Genomic DNA, 15,993 nt, shown 5'->3' with positions numbered 1-15,993 from the left:
AAAGCATAGCATGAATTATTTTTGATGACACCTTTAGGTAACAGATAGATAAAGGGATCACAGAGCAGCATGGACAAGCATGTTAAAAAGGAAAGGAGGTACTGATGAAATGTTATGAAAGCCTCCACTGGTCCGAAATCAGAGACACCAAGGGAGTGCCGTTACTATTAGCCTTGAAAATACACAGTTCATTGGAGAACCACAGATGCAGCCAAGTCCATTTCTGAACGAAATCTGGATACTAAAGCTTCTGGCAGCCTGGTTGCGTGCCAGCCTTGTCAATAGATACTAAGCTACCCACTAAGCTTCTCTCTACTCTGCTAAAGTCTGCAGATTCTGTGCAACGTCTGTCAAGTTCAAGTTAAACTTTATTTATAAAGGGCAGTGTCCCTGTGTCCCTAAAGCAGCTGGCTTCCTCGGCAATCACTGGTGCCCCAAGTAACACTGACAGCACTGGGTTTTAATGACAGGAAAATTAGATTTTTGTTTTTAGTCTGTGTGTGTGTGTGTTTGGATTTGTCTTTTGATCTGGAGAAGCAGTTCATGACCTTTTAAACTTAGTGTCAATGACTTTTAATTCCTCTTTTCAAGGGCTTGGGCAAGGGCATTTCAACATTGAGGGGTGGGGGAGGGGGGCAATATGAGTCACTGTGTTTGGGGATCCTCTGCCAGATAATTCTGGGCATTAGCTACTTTATTTCTTTCTGGTGAATTTTTATGCACCCATTTGTGTTTTTTTTTTGCATCAAGTTATGGTGTAAATGTCTTTAATTTTGTCCTGTGCTACTTTCATGTTTTTATTGGTGGAAGAATGCAGATGTTCTAAATATTGAGGGGGGCACGTCCCCCGCATCACCCCCCAAATGTACGCCTGTGCCTCCTTTAACCTCATCATAACTCTCACTGTTAGCACTGCGCCTGAAAAATGCACTTCACAAGGGCAAAACACAGCACTCATTCCACTGAAACTGTTTGTTGTCTATATTTATATATATATATATATATATATATATCTACTGTCTATATACTGTATATATGTTCTTCACCATCGCATTCTTCTTTCTTGTCCACCCTAAAATAGCATGTGACCCTACAGGAGGTCCCAAACGCCCAGGTAGAATATCAAGGATCCAGATAGTGAATCAGCAATCGATATACCATCTCACCACAGTCCTCAGGCAATCCTCACCCACATCCTTTAACACTCCATCTACTGTAGGAGACAGATTCCCTGGAAGCTTCAGCCATCTATCCTCAATGTCCTTCTCCTCCTCAAATACCTGACAAAACCCATCCCTGTTGGATAATTCATTTGTGTTGTTCCTCTAGTGGAGATTTCTACCTCCAGTTTATTTCCTGTCTCTGTGGGGGCCTGGGACCGCATCAAGACAGATCTATGTAATTGAGCGAGTTAGGAAATATGTGCTGGGAGGGAATGGGAGCTGTGGTTAATGTGAGTGATGCTGGAAGCAGCTATAGTGAGGGAGAGAGATGGAGAAAGACGGGAACTGAGAAAAATATGATTTGAGGACTCAGAACAGAGAGACAATAGAAATCCTCAGAGGTAATGACATTTTGCGGGTGCTAATTTAGGATTAAGGAGTGAATACCAGTGATGTAAAACCCTCACTCTGTCTTTTTCTCAGTGTGAGTGTGTATCTGTGTTTGTGTATGTGTGTGTAGCCTCACTATTGTAGATGATAGGGGCAGAGGTGCTTCTGATCTATGGTGGAGGCAGGGCTGGAGAGTACTGTGTAATCTCAGTGCTGTCCCTAATCTCTAATCTGTACCCCTAATCCAGCGCTGGGATATGCAGTTATTGTGTATGTGCATGCATGTGCGAGTGTGTGTGTGTCTGAGCAAAGTGCAAAGGTTTTCACATGTGCAGATGGGTGTGTGTGTGTGTGAGTGTGTGTCCATGCGTGTCCATATGTGCATCCTTGTGTGCTCGTAATGCCCCAGTGAGACCGAGGGGGCAATTTAGTGGTGGATTGAAAAAGCCTAGTTTTGCCAGGAGATTATGTAAGCACAACAACATTCCCATGACAAGGTCCAGGACGGTGAAGGTGATGCTGGCTTGATGTGAATGGAGCGCCTCCATCCCCCGTAGGGAACACAGTGTCCCCGCTGAAATATAGTAACAACTGCCAAGCAATAAATGTCAGCAGATAAGCTTGCCAGTAACTTTCTGAGATGCTAACTTTCAAGTAGTAGAGTTCCACATAGCTTTTAGTCTTTTGCCTGCTCCTAAATTCTGTCCCTGCTGGCCGCCATACTCTATCTCATTTTATTAATACTCTCTGATTTTGTCAGAGCATCCTCGCATTCCCATCACCCATGACTTGGTAACGTTTGTTGGAGTCACTGGGCACTTTTGCAAAATCTGTGAGTTTCTTTCAAGGTTCAGTCGAAAACATTTATAAAAAAAACCCTTTTTTTGTCATGTTTGCTGAAACTGTCACTATATCCTGACAGTCGGACATGAGACAGATAATCTGTGAGATAAAGCAGGTTCCTCTGGCTCCTTCTAGTGCTCCTACTGGCATTTGCAAAAATCCACTACGCCTGAACGAAAACAACCAATCAAAGCCATGAGACGTCTCTAAAGGCCCTGATACACCAAGGTGACGGTTTGCCATTAGTCAGTGTCGGGCTGTTGGTCATGCATCGTTGGTCCTTGTCCGCCCTTATGGGCTTTTTTTCAGTGTCAGAGATGGTGGAGTCTGTCACTGAATGAAATTCCTCTGACTGGTAGTTCAGCTCAGTGCACAAGAAGAGAAACAGAAGTGAGGAAAGTAAACAAACAGCTAAAGTCAAGAGGGAACAAGATCTAAGTTATTGTTATAGCCACTGAGCTCTTTAGCAGAAATGGTGTGTAATTGTTTGTGTTATTGTTCACTAGCGCACGATAAATATAATTTGATCCTGTAAATTAGGTTGTGTTGTATATATGCTAATTAGCTAACTAGCATCTTCCGTCTGATCGGTCCTCCGGCTTCTTCTTTTGAATAAAGAACACAGACTGCCACTGCCTGCTGGTGTGCAGAGTTATTTCCTCTTAACCAGGCACAGAAAATACATGCTGGTTGGCCATCAGCTGTCGTCTTTGCTGTGTGTTCAAATTCAACTTTTTGGCCGAGACACAGGCGACCTGAGGTGATGCAACAGTCGGCTTTTGCTGCTGCTACTTCTCTGATGCCTTGTTTTTGTGTCTGGGCCTTAACACAATGTCAAACACTGCTCATGCACATGCTGCGCTGCCAGAGAAAGAGGAAGACGAAGGAAAACTGACAACAAAAAGTTTGCTTTTATTGTCACAGAAGTCTTCTGTTTACTTGTCTTTAATGTGTACACTGTTGCTGGCAAAGGATCGATGGGCAGTTGGTTCCATGTTGGTGGTTGTTTTTCAGCTATTGTGATTGGAAAGCTTCTGCTGAGGCTGCGTGCTAAAGATACAGAGATTCACGGGGGGTTCACAAGCAGTGACTGACACTGTCTTAGACGGAATTTATACTTCTGCATTAAATCGATACCGTATCTACAGCATAGGCTTTGCGTCGACGTAGAGCCTATGCCGTAACCTACGTCGTAGCCTGACGTGCACCTCCCCATAAATGTAACTACATGTTGCCACGAGGCAGACCTCCTGTTTATTTTGGTAAGATGAAACCATTTCCCTCAGTGGAAACAAAGCCTTTATTTACTTTTATTTCACAGATAAGAAACAATAAATTGTGCAGTTAATAAAGCCTCCACAAAAATAGCATTTTAAAATTTATACTTTATCCTGACTTAATATGATCAGAGGAAATCTCTGCTCGTCGCTATACTAATTTTTACAATGTAAAATGCCATGGGCTTGTACTAATAATGTTAGCATGTTGTATTTGTTTGGAAAACGTGTTTAGTATAAGACAGTTGTTTTGCTGGCGAACCTTGTGGGTTGTAATGGAGCCAAATTTTGTAATGTTACCTTTGTTAAATGTTGCTGTTGTCCCTAGTTTCATATGAGAAGAGGAAAAGTTTGCTAGCTGTTGGCTAATTTATACAATATATAAAATGCCATAGGCTTGTGGTAATGTTAGCATATTGTATTTGTGGGGAAAATGTGTCCAGATAAAGACAAGTGTTTGTCTGTGAATGCTGCGAGTTATAGTGAAGCTGATTTGTGTACTTGTGTTTGAAATTGTCTCTATTAAGCCATGTTTAATGTGTGTTTAATGTGTGTTTTGAATCAACTAAACTTTACAGCACTTCACAGAAACCTCTGCCGCCAACTAGTGTTTTGAAGGTGTAACTGCAGAGTGACAGAGACACACCACAGCACAAGTATAAATGCTCACAACGGCGTAGGCCAGGTGTGCCACACATTTATAAATCCCACTTTAGAGAATCCTCTAGGCTCTGATTGGTTGTTTTCATTCAGGTGAGGTATACTCTTGCAAATGCCTTTAGGAGCAGAAGACCCTGGTTTTTTTCTGTCTCATGTACTACTGGCAGGATATAGTGACAATTTCAGCAAACAAGACAAAAAGTTATTTCTATATAAGCTACCTACTGTAGCTTTAAGTCAGTACACTGGCAACTTTTTTTTGGCAAACTTTTCCTTCTGTTTCCCCAGTCAGGATGGGTTTAACTGGGTCGGAACTTAAAGTGATACTCTTCCCTTTTTGATATTAACTCCCTGAAGGCTTGAAGAGCTGTCTTCATAAAGAATAACAGCCAACTGCTCGTGTTTCAGGTGTGAAGATAGGTATTTATGGTCCGTCCTTTCCTTCAGATATATGTTTGTCCTTCTTTTCTCATGTCACTAGTGATTGTTTCTCGCCCTAAAAACTCAAAAGCCTTAAAAACAGCATACCTGCAGAATACTGAGTCAGATTGAACCTTGAAGTTAACAGAGAGTAGGAGGCGATATGGGAGGATATGAGAAGAAAGGAGACGAGAAGGGAAGAGAGGAAAAAGAAGGGAGATGAGGAAAGAGGTGAGAAACGATGGGAACAGAAAGGCAAGGAGAAAGGTACACTGTGACTAAGTGAAAAGAATAGAGAGAAAAAAGTGTACATGAGAACAAAGACTAAAACACAGAAGTGCAGAGGCAGATTGAGAGTACCTCTCAACCTCACAGCTTCACAACTATGTGCGTGTGAATGTTAGCACAGGTGAATCTGTCTGTATGCGCGTGTGGGTGCATGTAGGTATGTGCCAACAGGCTATGTGTGATAATGTGCTGTGTGACTCATTTTTCTGGGGGTATGAAGGGCTGTCCCCAAAGTCAGAATGCATTGAAGGCATGCTGACAGGGCAACCTCTCTGCAAAACAAATTCGTAGCACGCTCTGGGATATCTGCTTGGTAGGTGAAGAGAGCACGGCATCAGAGATAAAATGAAGGCATTGAAGTACAATGCAACATTTCAGCCATACTCGGTGACACCAACACTGATCTCTCAGCCGCGGGTACTGCTTTGAATCACTAAAATTGGGCGCTATGTTCTGGGTACTTTGACATTTCAGAGGCAGGAATTATTATTTTGATCATACATTTCATCCCTCCATGTTTTCTTTTCAAATTCCAAGATGATCCACATGTTCATGCCATGCAAAGATGATGGAACATTCAGTGTCATGTCTGAGGTCATGTCATTTATCGCTATTGTATGTATGCAGTGAAACTGTCACTGGTCGATCAGGTAATGTGATCTTGATTATATTATTCTCTGAAATGATGAAGTATCTCCAACCAGTATATATGCCATTTTTTGCACTTTGTGAAATTTGTCAAGTTTCATCATTTCAGGATAAATCTCTTGAGATGTATCATCTCATTTTCAAGGTGGCCCATTGGGATTTTCACCATACTCCATTACACAGATGGAGATAGCAGTGACATATTTGAAAAAGTAAACATTTCAGATTTTAAACAGATTTATGCATTCTGTCATCCCATGTAAGCATAAAGGGAATAAGCGGTCGCTAATTGCAATTTGTCATCACAGGCATTGTCTAGACTTGTCCCTTTGTGGCAGCTCTCATCTGATCACGCGAGGATACTGAGTGGATGGAAAAAAACTAAAATAATAAATATTTAGTGGATCTTGGTGCACTTTTTAAGGCATAAAATTTCTGTTAAAGAAGTCTGTGTACATCCTTTCGAATAAGGGCGCAGGTATGCTGTTATGCAACACAAAAATGAAGGATTATTGACAGTTGCATGGTTTGTTACATGTTGCTTATACCTTTGAAATGCACACCCATTAACGCGCGCAGGCACCCACAGACTCAGGTGCGAAGGTGCACCGAGACATCACACTTTATCTTCAGCACCTTAAATCAAATTGCTTCTGCAAGTCTCTGTGTATGAGTGTGTCTGTGTGCTTGTTCACAAGTGTTGTGTTTAGGCTGCAGCGAGGCTCAGGAATGAATCAAATGGAATAGAATCTCTTTTTATCAGCGCAGAGGGGAAGTGTTTCTGAGGTCCTCAGCGTCAAGGTTATTCTAAGAAAATCTGCTATTTACTGGCACTCAGCTCTTTAGCCATCCTATCCTATTACGCTTGTGCTCAGTCCAACTACAGGAATAAAAAAAAAAAGAGGAAAGAGAAAAGGAAAAGCAGCCTGTTACAGTAGGTCTATGTTGTGTGTGACGAGCTGCCGTGACTAGTGTGGCTTTTGATGTGCCTCCATTACAGGAAGCTGAGAATAATTGGAAATGTATGTTGAGTAAATATTTCACCAACTGCTGTGTGCGGATGCTTTTGCAGAGTCTTCCTGCGTTGTCAGTCAAAGTGGTTAGGTGTGTCGGCATGTCCTTGTCGCTGTCATGCAGATGCAGCACACTTGGAAATCAGCAACACTGTCATTATCAGCGTCACCACGATACAAATCCTGGTATCTGCACAACGCGATTAAGCGATGCCGCATCGGCTTTGTTGAGAGGTGACACTAGATCTACGGTATGATAAGACGAACAACAAGATGTGTGAGTGCGTGTTTATAAAATATGTATAACAAGCATGTCAGTGTTAGCCTGGGGAGAAGAGTTGGAGCAACAGAGGGTCAGTGGCTGACCTCAGGTTACTTCTGCCTGTGTGAACAAGACATGACAGGCCTCGCATGTCAGGCTCCATGTGGGCACGAACCACCTGAGCTTCACACATGTACACTCATACACATACTTACACACAACTGTGCAGCAGCAACATACATGAACATCCATGCACACACATCATACAGCTCAGCGCACGTCACTGTACGCCTGTCCTTACGTGACAGAGAGGCACACTGAATATATCTGTCCCTCATTAGTGTTTGACATGTCACTACGCCTATATCACGGCAGCACGGACACAGGTGTGAGATTCCACGAGAATAATGTGTTTATCCTTTCAACCAGATAGCAGGATCATTTCACTTAAAAGCCTCTTTGTCTTTCCCAGCCTCTCTTGCTTCCTCTGTTTCTTTTTTTTTTTATCTGCTCCTGTACCTTTCACTGCCTCTGCGTGGCTTTCATCTCATCCTTTTGCCCTCGCCCATCCCTGTTTTAGTGGAGCTCCAGTCCGAAAGGTTTAATCATGGCAATTCCTCACCGAGGTGCAGGAGGAGAACATCAGGGGTTATGACTGATGTGGCAACCCCTGATGTTCTAACTGTTACACTAATGGGAATAACGGAGAGGGAGATTGTGGACACGCTCACCATTCCTGCACTTTACAACCACTAATCCTGCACTAGCCCCTCAGTGTGTGTGTGTGTGTGTGTGTGCAAGTGAATGAAATTAATACATTTAAGAGGTGCTGGCACATACACATGCACTTACAGTATAGCAGAAAGACATTTTCTGTGATCCTAAAAGCCCTCATCGGGGTAATTAAGCCCACATTACAGGGGGTTTAATAAGATTTGCAATAATGATTGCCACATATTTGGTCTGCACTTTGATGATCACTTGTGTGTGTGTCTCCATCAGTGTATAACAAGACATGACAGTTGCAGCCTGTTCCATATTGATCAATCATGGCCATACATTATTTACTTGATTAAACACAGAAAGAAAACATGGCCAAAATCGACTTTTTACCCTGCATGTTGCTTGTGCTTGGGTTTAAAAGAAGAAGAAGAAGACATTTCATTAGATTCACAACCTTATGTAAGAATTGTACCGGGTGTAATTAGGAAGTAATAACACAATGAATATTCCAGTCGCAGCTGTAAGCACTTTCACATTGTCATTTATATCATTTTAGCTTTCAAAACTTATCTCCACTAAGAATGTAATGACATTAAACAGAAATCGGCACACTCATTCCGACTGGGCTCATCACCGGAGTTGGCGAGTGTGTGTTTGAGACTGAGCAGAGCGTGCAGCACACCGAGGTTGGTCCCAGGCCTTATCAGGATGCCGTGACGTTAAAGTGGGACAAACAAGAGTTGCAAGGACGCGACAGGGTACACAGGAGGGAAGAGCTGAGAGAGATGAAGAGGAGAAGCAGATGAAGGGCCAATTATTGGAATTAGTGTGCTTGTTAAAATCAAGTACACTACAGGATACAAGAGTGGGGAAGAGGGTGAATGGATTACTATTCAAAACACACAGTCTTAAACAAAACTTATAATATTAAGACTTACACATGTATGGATACCCCATATTTGCTGGTGTGTGTGTGTGTGTGTGTGTGTGTGTGTGTGTGTGTGTGTGTGTGTTGCATCAATACCCATTACATTTGCTTCTTTCACTGAGTTCTCAGTATGGGGTCTTCTCCGGGCTTGTTATAAACACTAATTCCCTTATTGCTCACATAGCGGCTCTCATCTAAGGCCTGTGCATGTGTGTGTGTTTGTGTGTGTGTATAGGAGAGAGATGGTGAGTGTGTGTGTGTGACTGCAAGGCATACACAAGGACAGAAACAGGCTTAATAAGGAAACGCTCTAATGAAAATTCATCACATCTGCCCAGAGAGAGAAAGAGAGAGAAACCCATTTCCAAATGTAGACACATATAAAATCTACCAAATTTATGTGGCACCACACACACACACACAGACACACACACACTCCTCACGCACATGAACACAGAAACACACAGCAGATGAACACACAGTATTGCCTTGGTATTCTGAATCATAGGATTCATGTGTTTCTAAACCTTACACCAGTCTGTCAGAGATGCTTCCTTCCTCACCCCCCCCCCCATGTGTCCTCAGTTTCCTGTCCCCTCATTAGGAGACTGGATCTGTGCAGGTCTTGCACAGTAAGTGCGTCCTCAGGGAGACGGGCCACAGAGTACTATTTTTTTTTTTTGTGACAAAAGTGTGTGTATGTGTGCATGTGTGTAGCTTATGTAGAGTGATGCAATATCTGGCTGACAGACTTGCTCTTTCTGACAACAGAATAGCCCGAGGCAAGACCCGCAGGCACACACATACACACTGCATGTATACAATACACACACCCAATCACATGGATGGTGTGTGCTCTTTGAGAGTGTGTGTGAGGAACTTTGTGTGTGGATAAGTTGAATACACACTGGTATATATGCTTCCTCTCCGAGTTGGACATAAAACCAAAATAGAATAGGCGATCATAAGCGAGGAGGAATGGAAGACAGTCATAAATATATTACATAAATCTAATGCATAAAGCATAAATGTGCATTTACATGTTAAGAGCATTTATTTCGTGTAAGAGACAAACTGTACAATTATTTATGAACAAAAGCATGAGCCTGCTCACTCTCCTTACAATCATGTTACCATGTGGTTTTGCACTGTTTGCCTGTTTTACTGTCTCGACCATCTTACACTTTCTACCTTGTGCGGTAAAAGCAATTTGTGTTCATAGATCCTTTCACACTCTTGTTTATTTAACCTGTAATGGTTTGTCTTCAACATGAGAATCAGGGTTCAGATGGGAGAATTGAGGGCTGGAGTAAATACTCAATCTTAAAACGTATCACATCTAGGTGTTGTCTTGTGTCTACAGCAGTAATGGCTAAAGGGAAAGTTAAGGGATCACCAAAGCGATCATTCTATGGAACAATTGAATGTCTGAGCCAGGGGTCGCGTTAACCGGATATTCTTGGTCATTGACCAGTTTTTTACAACAATGACCGGAAAATCTGAAGGCCGTCTGTAATTTTGACCGGTTGCAATTACCACCCCTGCCCACATGGCGGTGGAGTGCAGAGTCAGTGGCTGCCGTTTTCACACTGCAGAGAAAAAGTCATTCATCTGCTTCATGAAGCGTTGTTGAGCCCTGGACACACTGGACATGTAGTGCTGCGGAAGTCTGTCCACAGGCAGCGCATTTCTCTTGCGCTCTCCACACCGGTTAAACATCGAGCCCACTCGTCTGTTCCCCTCAGTACTCGTTTTTTCATTTCAACAGGTCATTTTAAACATGGGTAAGTCCATATTTTAATCGTTTTTTATAACGTAATACGTTAATTGCAATTTGTCATTGCATGTCCATGTATTGCGCGTGTTGGATAAACACTGAATGAATAGGGCATATTGTTCTGACCATTTTATCTATGTAGTCTGTAGGCTCAGTGACACAAAATTAAAATTGTAATGAAGTGATTAGGGTATTGAAAAATGTGTTTGGTTATGCACTGTTGTGTTATTTTAAACTATAAACACGGTATTTTCTCCTCACGTTCCTCAGTGCGTGCTGTTGTTATTTTATTTTGAAAATTGGCCGGATTCTCTCGTCTTTTCTGTGTCCGACTTCCTGTTTGGTACGATCCGCTCTATCCAGCTTGACAAAAGCACTTGCGGCTCGCGTGAAAAAATAGACCAGACGCCGAACTGAAGAGCTGCCTCCGTGGGAGCTCGGCTCTGCTCAGTGGCCTGTGTGGACAGTCAGATAGGTTAACATGGGCGCCGATTGAAAACTGCCGCCGCTGCTGGGCGCTGCGCTTCAGTTCCGCGTCCGGTGTGTCCAGAATGGCGCAGGCATGTGGATGTCTGTTCATCTTTTCGTTCATGTCCTTGCTAATGCACACTTTATAACTTGCTTGTTGGATTTATTAAAAACGAACGAATGAAAACTAAATATCTTTGAATATCTTAAAGGAAAATTAAAATGACCAGTAAAAATAGATTATGACCGGATTTTTATGACCCTGTTGGTCAAAATGACCGGCAACGAAAAAGTCTAGCGCAACGTCTGGTCTGAGCCAAAATTCATGGCAATCAGTCCAAAAAAACAGAAAGGAAAAATCAGAGGATGACCAAAGTTTAATTCATCCTCTTGGGACCACGAATGTCAGTCCAAAGATTTCCACATATCGTCACACAATGGGTCATATAATATCCTACGAATTAGTACTCCACAAATGACGTTACATCCTTAACCTAAAGTGACGTGATTAATGTAAAGTTATGGAGATTAGGTTTCGGCATGTAAAGTTGTGGTTAGGTTCAGGAAAGGAAACATGGTGAAGACCTGAAAATAATTTAAAGTTCACTCAAATGTTACACAGTTTTGAACACTGGCCTCCTGGGGGAAAGTCCTGTGTTTTGTGACCTATCAATGCCCCAACCTGCCTTGACATTTTTTTTCCTTCAACAACAGACACACATGGTTGGGTTGAGGCAATAAAAGCATGTAGTTAGGTTGAGGAAAAAAGAACAGGGTTTGGCTGTAGAGTCTTATGAGACGCGAACACTGCTCTCTCAGGCGAAAGGCAGTGTTTGTTTGACCCATCCATCTGCCTTTTTGTCCTTGTCTCTGATATAACTTAGGTTGTAATTTTTGTCAATATGTGCATCATGCTGTTGTTACAATTTAGCCCTGAAATAAGACGATGTTGATAAATACTTACCATCTAAATTTTCATTGACAAAATTAACACTGATGGCAATCCATACCTATTGAGATGTTTCAGTCTGGACCAAAGGGGTGTACCCACTGACCAACTGACTATTAGTGTGCAAATCAACTTAAGAGTGGTGGTAAGTCTGATTTTGAAAAGTGAACTTTGCACTTTTGATTACATTTATATCTGTCACAGCCTGCATTCTGCTCCCCTGCTCTCCCTGTGATTTTCCGCTCTACCTGCCAGCCACGCCCCCCTCATCAAGACAACTCCACTCACCTGTGCACAACAGCTGCTTCTCATCAGCTCATCAGCACTTCCTGCATATAAGCATATAAGCTTTCCAGCATTCACTCGGCTTGATTCCCTGTTACCCACCCTGCCTGCCTCTGACCTGTCTATGTCGTCTGTGTCCTGGTAAACTCACCAACCTTCTGTACCCGACCACGAGTTCCGCCTCTGCATCTCTGGTTCTGTTCCCACCTGCCTCTCCGTTGCCGGCTGTGAGACGCCACATGCTGCTTTGTGTGTGTGTGTGTGTGTCCTCCTTTCGGCTCCTCGATCCACTGCCTGGTCTTTACTTCCCTGCTACTCAACCCTTGTCGTCTCTGCTGCTTGCTGGACTGCTCTTCTGATTCGGAACCCCTCCCCTTCTCATCTACGCCATCTGTAAGCCCCTCTTTCCCTGAACCCAGAGACTGTGTGTGGGCTCTGAGCCTGAAGAATGAACTATTACCTGAGTTTCTGTTTATTCTGTGCATAAATAAAGGTCATTACTAACTGTAACTGAGTGCTGCATTTGGGTTCAGTCACACCCGTTACAATATCCTGCTTGTCATCATGATCCATTGATCAGGTATTTGCTCTGACCAGTGGCAGAATAGTATGGATCTGATTGACTTACAATTGAAAATACTACTGTACACTAACAAGGTGTGAATGAAACATGTGAGGGGTAATCCCATCCAACACCGTTGTCCTGCAACAACTCCCACATTAATAAAGCATCTAATGTTCAATGTTTCTTAAAAGATGTCGAAGTAAATGTTCATTTTTAAGGCCATAGTTTATAGATGCACTTTACTGGAGAGCATTATATTGAAGGGTGCACCTAATGCTTCATCTCACCCATATGGGTACAGGATGTAACTTAGACAAGTTATATAAGGTGTACCTAATATTTTGTTCCCAAACTGAACATTAGGGGAGAAATAGTATCCAATAAAATAGCAGAGCTATCGTATTGTATTATATAACACTGAACAGGTACATTTATTGTGTCTACATCCCATATATGAACCACACTAATCATTGTTGAGCTGTGAGCACATGTTCCTTCAGAGAATTATGTGCCTCTGCGTGGACGCAAGGACACACAGCAAATGCTGCTGACGTACAACAGGAAAGTGAAATTACCAATCAATACGCATTCTTTGAAAGCTTGTGTCACCCCAAGTGTATAATAGCACAACTTTTGTATTAGTGGATGCTTAACTGACTCAACTGTTGCACCTGTGCTGTTTCCTGCCAAGTAGTGATGTGCGAGTCGTTGGAAACAAATTACTCTTTTTACTGACTTGGGAGTGACAAGTTCTCATCTCCACTAAATGGTACACTGACGCGCCCCTCCTACCTGCTACTAGCTATTGCCAACTGCACAGATGAGGCGAGACCACGTGTCTCTCCCACTGTTGCGCAACTCTTATATTAACTGTATTTGTGGAAATGAATCAAGTTAATAACCTAGCCTTGTGGGAAAGCAACCACTTTGGCGCTTGTTTCAAATCAGTACTCGCTCTCCCAGCCCAGAGCCCGCCCCCATCCCCTGGCCTTGAGCTGACGGTCTGACTCAGGCTGCACGAATCACTCACTCACCCACAAGTTCCATGTCACAGTCAGTAACCATCCATGAACGAATGAACCACTTAATTATAACTTTCCGATCAGACACAGGCCCAAAAAGCTTTTTCCCACACAGTTATGGGAAAGGAAATGGCTGTAAAATGAAGGATACATTATTGAGCGTCAGAACCCCGCAAGATGACTCTTCAGAATTCAATCCATTTAGTTTGATAACATCCGGAAAGTCTAGAGGAAACATATGATCACCCAATTCAAGCTAGCAGAGAGCTAACCCGAAGTTAGCTGGCTCTGTGGGTGCTGGAGCCGGTGGGGGATTCACCAAGCATTGGTAACTGACTTGGTGACTTGAGTAACTTGAAAACCTGACTCTTTCTATTGGCCAGTTTCTCCAAACATAGACCACAGACCAGAAGGCAGATAAAGTTTAATAGGCTCATTGTGGAGTTACAGCAGCAGCAGATGAGTAGGATGAGTGGCTCGAGGATGGCAGGAAGGAGTGGAGTGGAAATGGAAAGTGGATGGATGGCGTGGCGTCAGAGGTAGCAGAGGGAATTAGAGACTGGAATAACAACATGAGGATTAAGTGGAAGGAAGGCTTGAGTTGATATGCTGCGGGCAGATGAACCGATTGTAAGCAGGTGTGTTGGAAGGCTGGGTCCAGGTTAATGACAGGACAGGAGCAAGACACACACACAGACAAACAGGGAACATGGAAGACACGAAGAGTGGGGGACACGGGGGCACAGCCATGGCTTATGCTGTCGTCTGAGTGGTCTGTCTGTCTACGTACACATAAATGTGGATGACACTTTTCCCTCATTTTGGCCTTCTATCCCGACTAAGCTGGCACCGGCGTCTATCCCTGGAAATTAAATTTCTGAAAATACTCTCCCATGTGGGTTTTGCTGATTTGAATTGGCTGGCCTTGCTATGTAATGAGGAGGGGGGAGAAAAGCTTTTTGAATATGCTGATGTGTACTTGTCAGCTTGTCAGCCTTAACATTTAACATAACCGCAGCACGTCTGCTCACAAGCACTGTTCAGATGCCACCTTGCTGCTGCCTCCACTTATCTCTGATTCATTCAGTCAGTGTATCAGTTTCTGTTTCTGCTGAGAGACAAATGCACAAATAACAAACACTGATCGATCAAGCACGAGTGATCAAGCAACCCAGGAACTGCCACTATCCCCGGACAGCAGGTGGCATCTTTGAACATCAATCACAAATCAATGTTTTACACTTGTGCAGTCATTTGAAAACAGAAAGAAACAGAATGGAGCTTCACTCCGCTGAGACCAAGCAGAACATTGGGATACAATAATTTTCCTTTTTGCCAGTGTGATAGAGGAGTGAGGATATTAAAAAAAAAAGTGTGCTTTAAAGGAACAGTGTGTAAGATTTCGGGAGATTTATTGCCATTTAGCTGTGAAGATTGCAGATTGCAACCAGCTGAAACTTCTCCTGATTAGATTTCCTTCACTGTTTATTGTTCAGGAGGTTTTTACTGGGAGCCAAATCATCCGCAGGGTTTTCTTCCTCTCCAAAAGAAACGGACACGGTGATTTAAAATGACATGTTGGAGACGGGGTGTCAGCCTGGCACCTAATGTGTTAGGTGTGCTCTCCTTTTTTTCCTCTGATAACTTAAGATCCAGCCTGAACGGCTGGATGGAGGTTTTTAGTGGGAGCCAAATTATCCACAGAGGTCTCTTCCTCTCGAAAACAAACAGACCCAGTGATTTAAACCAGTGAAAAATCAGTGTTTTTCCAAAGCTCTTATCACACAGTGGCTGACGCGAAATGCAAATGGCCCTATCTAGAGCCAGTGTTTGGTTTGTCCATTCTAGGCTACTGTAGAAACATGGCAGTGCAACATACCGCTCCCTGTGTAGACTTAAATAGCTCATTCTAAGGTAAGAAAAACACACATATTCTTGTTTTCAGGTGATTATACACCAAAGAAAACATACATATTATATTATATTCCATTTCTGCCAGTGTATCCCCCTAAATCCTACACACTTTTAAATATTTTGTTTGTTGTTATATCCAGTTTGCAGTCACAGCAAATTTTAAAAGTGAAGACTCGGCAGCTGCAGATATTTTCTGACTGCGAGTTATTTATTCTCACAACTATACCGCAATGCTTCCTTTCCATGCTTTAAAGTGTGAGGAAAACAATGCTGCAATATCTCTCTTTTGTGAATATTGCATTCGTACATTAACAAGTAAAAAACAAACAAAAACAAAACTACATTTCGTGCTTCACTCGTGCATGCACGTCGGGAAAAACAGACTTCATGCGAAACGT

General features: G+C 42.8%; 1 protein-coding gene across 2 annotated transcripts in view; it reads right to left on the bottom strand.

Moving 5' to 3' along the window:
* Window positions 1-15,993, bottom strand: part of camkvl (CaM kinase-like vesicle-associated, like) — a 53,806-nt gene that overhangs the window by 12,265 nt on the left and 25,548 nt on the right. The gene's annotated exons all lie outside the window — the stretch shown is intronic.

The sequence above is a fragment of the Epinephelus fuscoguttatus genome, linkage group LG7 (assembly GCF_011397635.1).
Source record: "Epinephelus fuscoguttatus linkage group LG7, E.fuscoguttatus.final_Chr_v1".
NCBI lineage: Eukaryota > Metazoa > Chordata > Actinopteri > Perciformes > Serranidae > Epinephelus > Epinephelus fuscoguttatus.
This window is presented reverse-complemented; position numbering and strand designations above follow the sequence as displayed.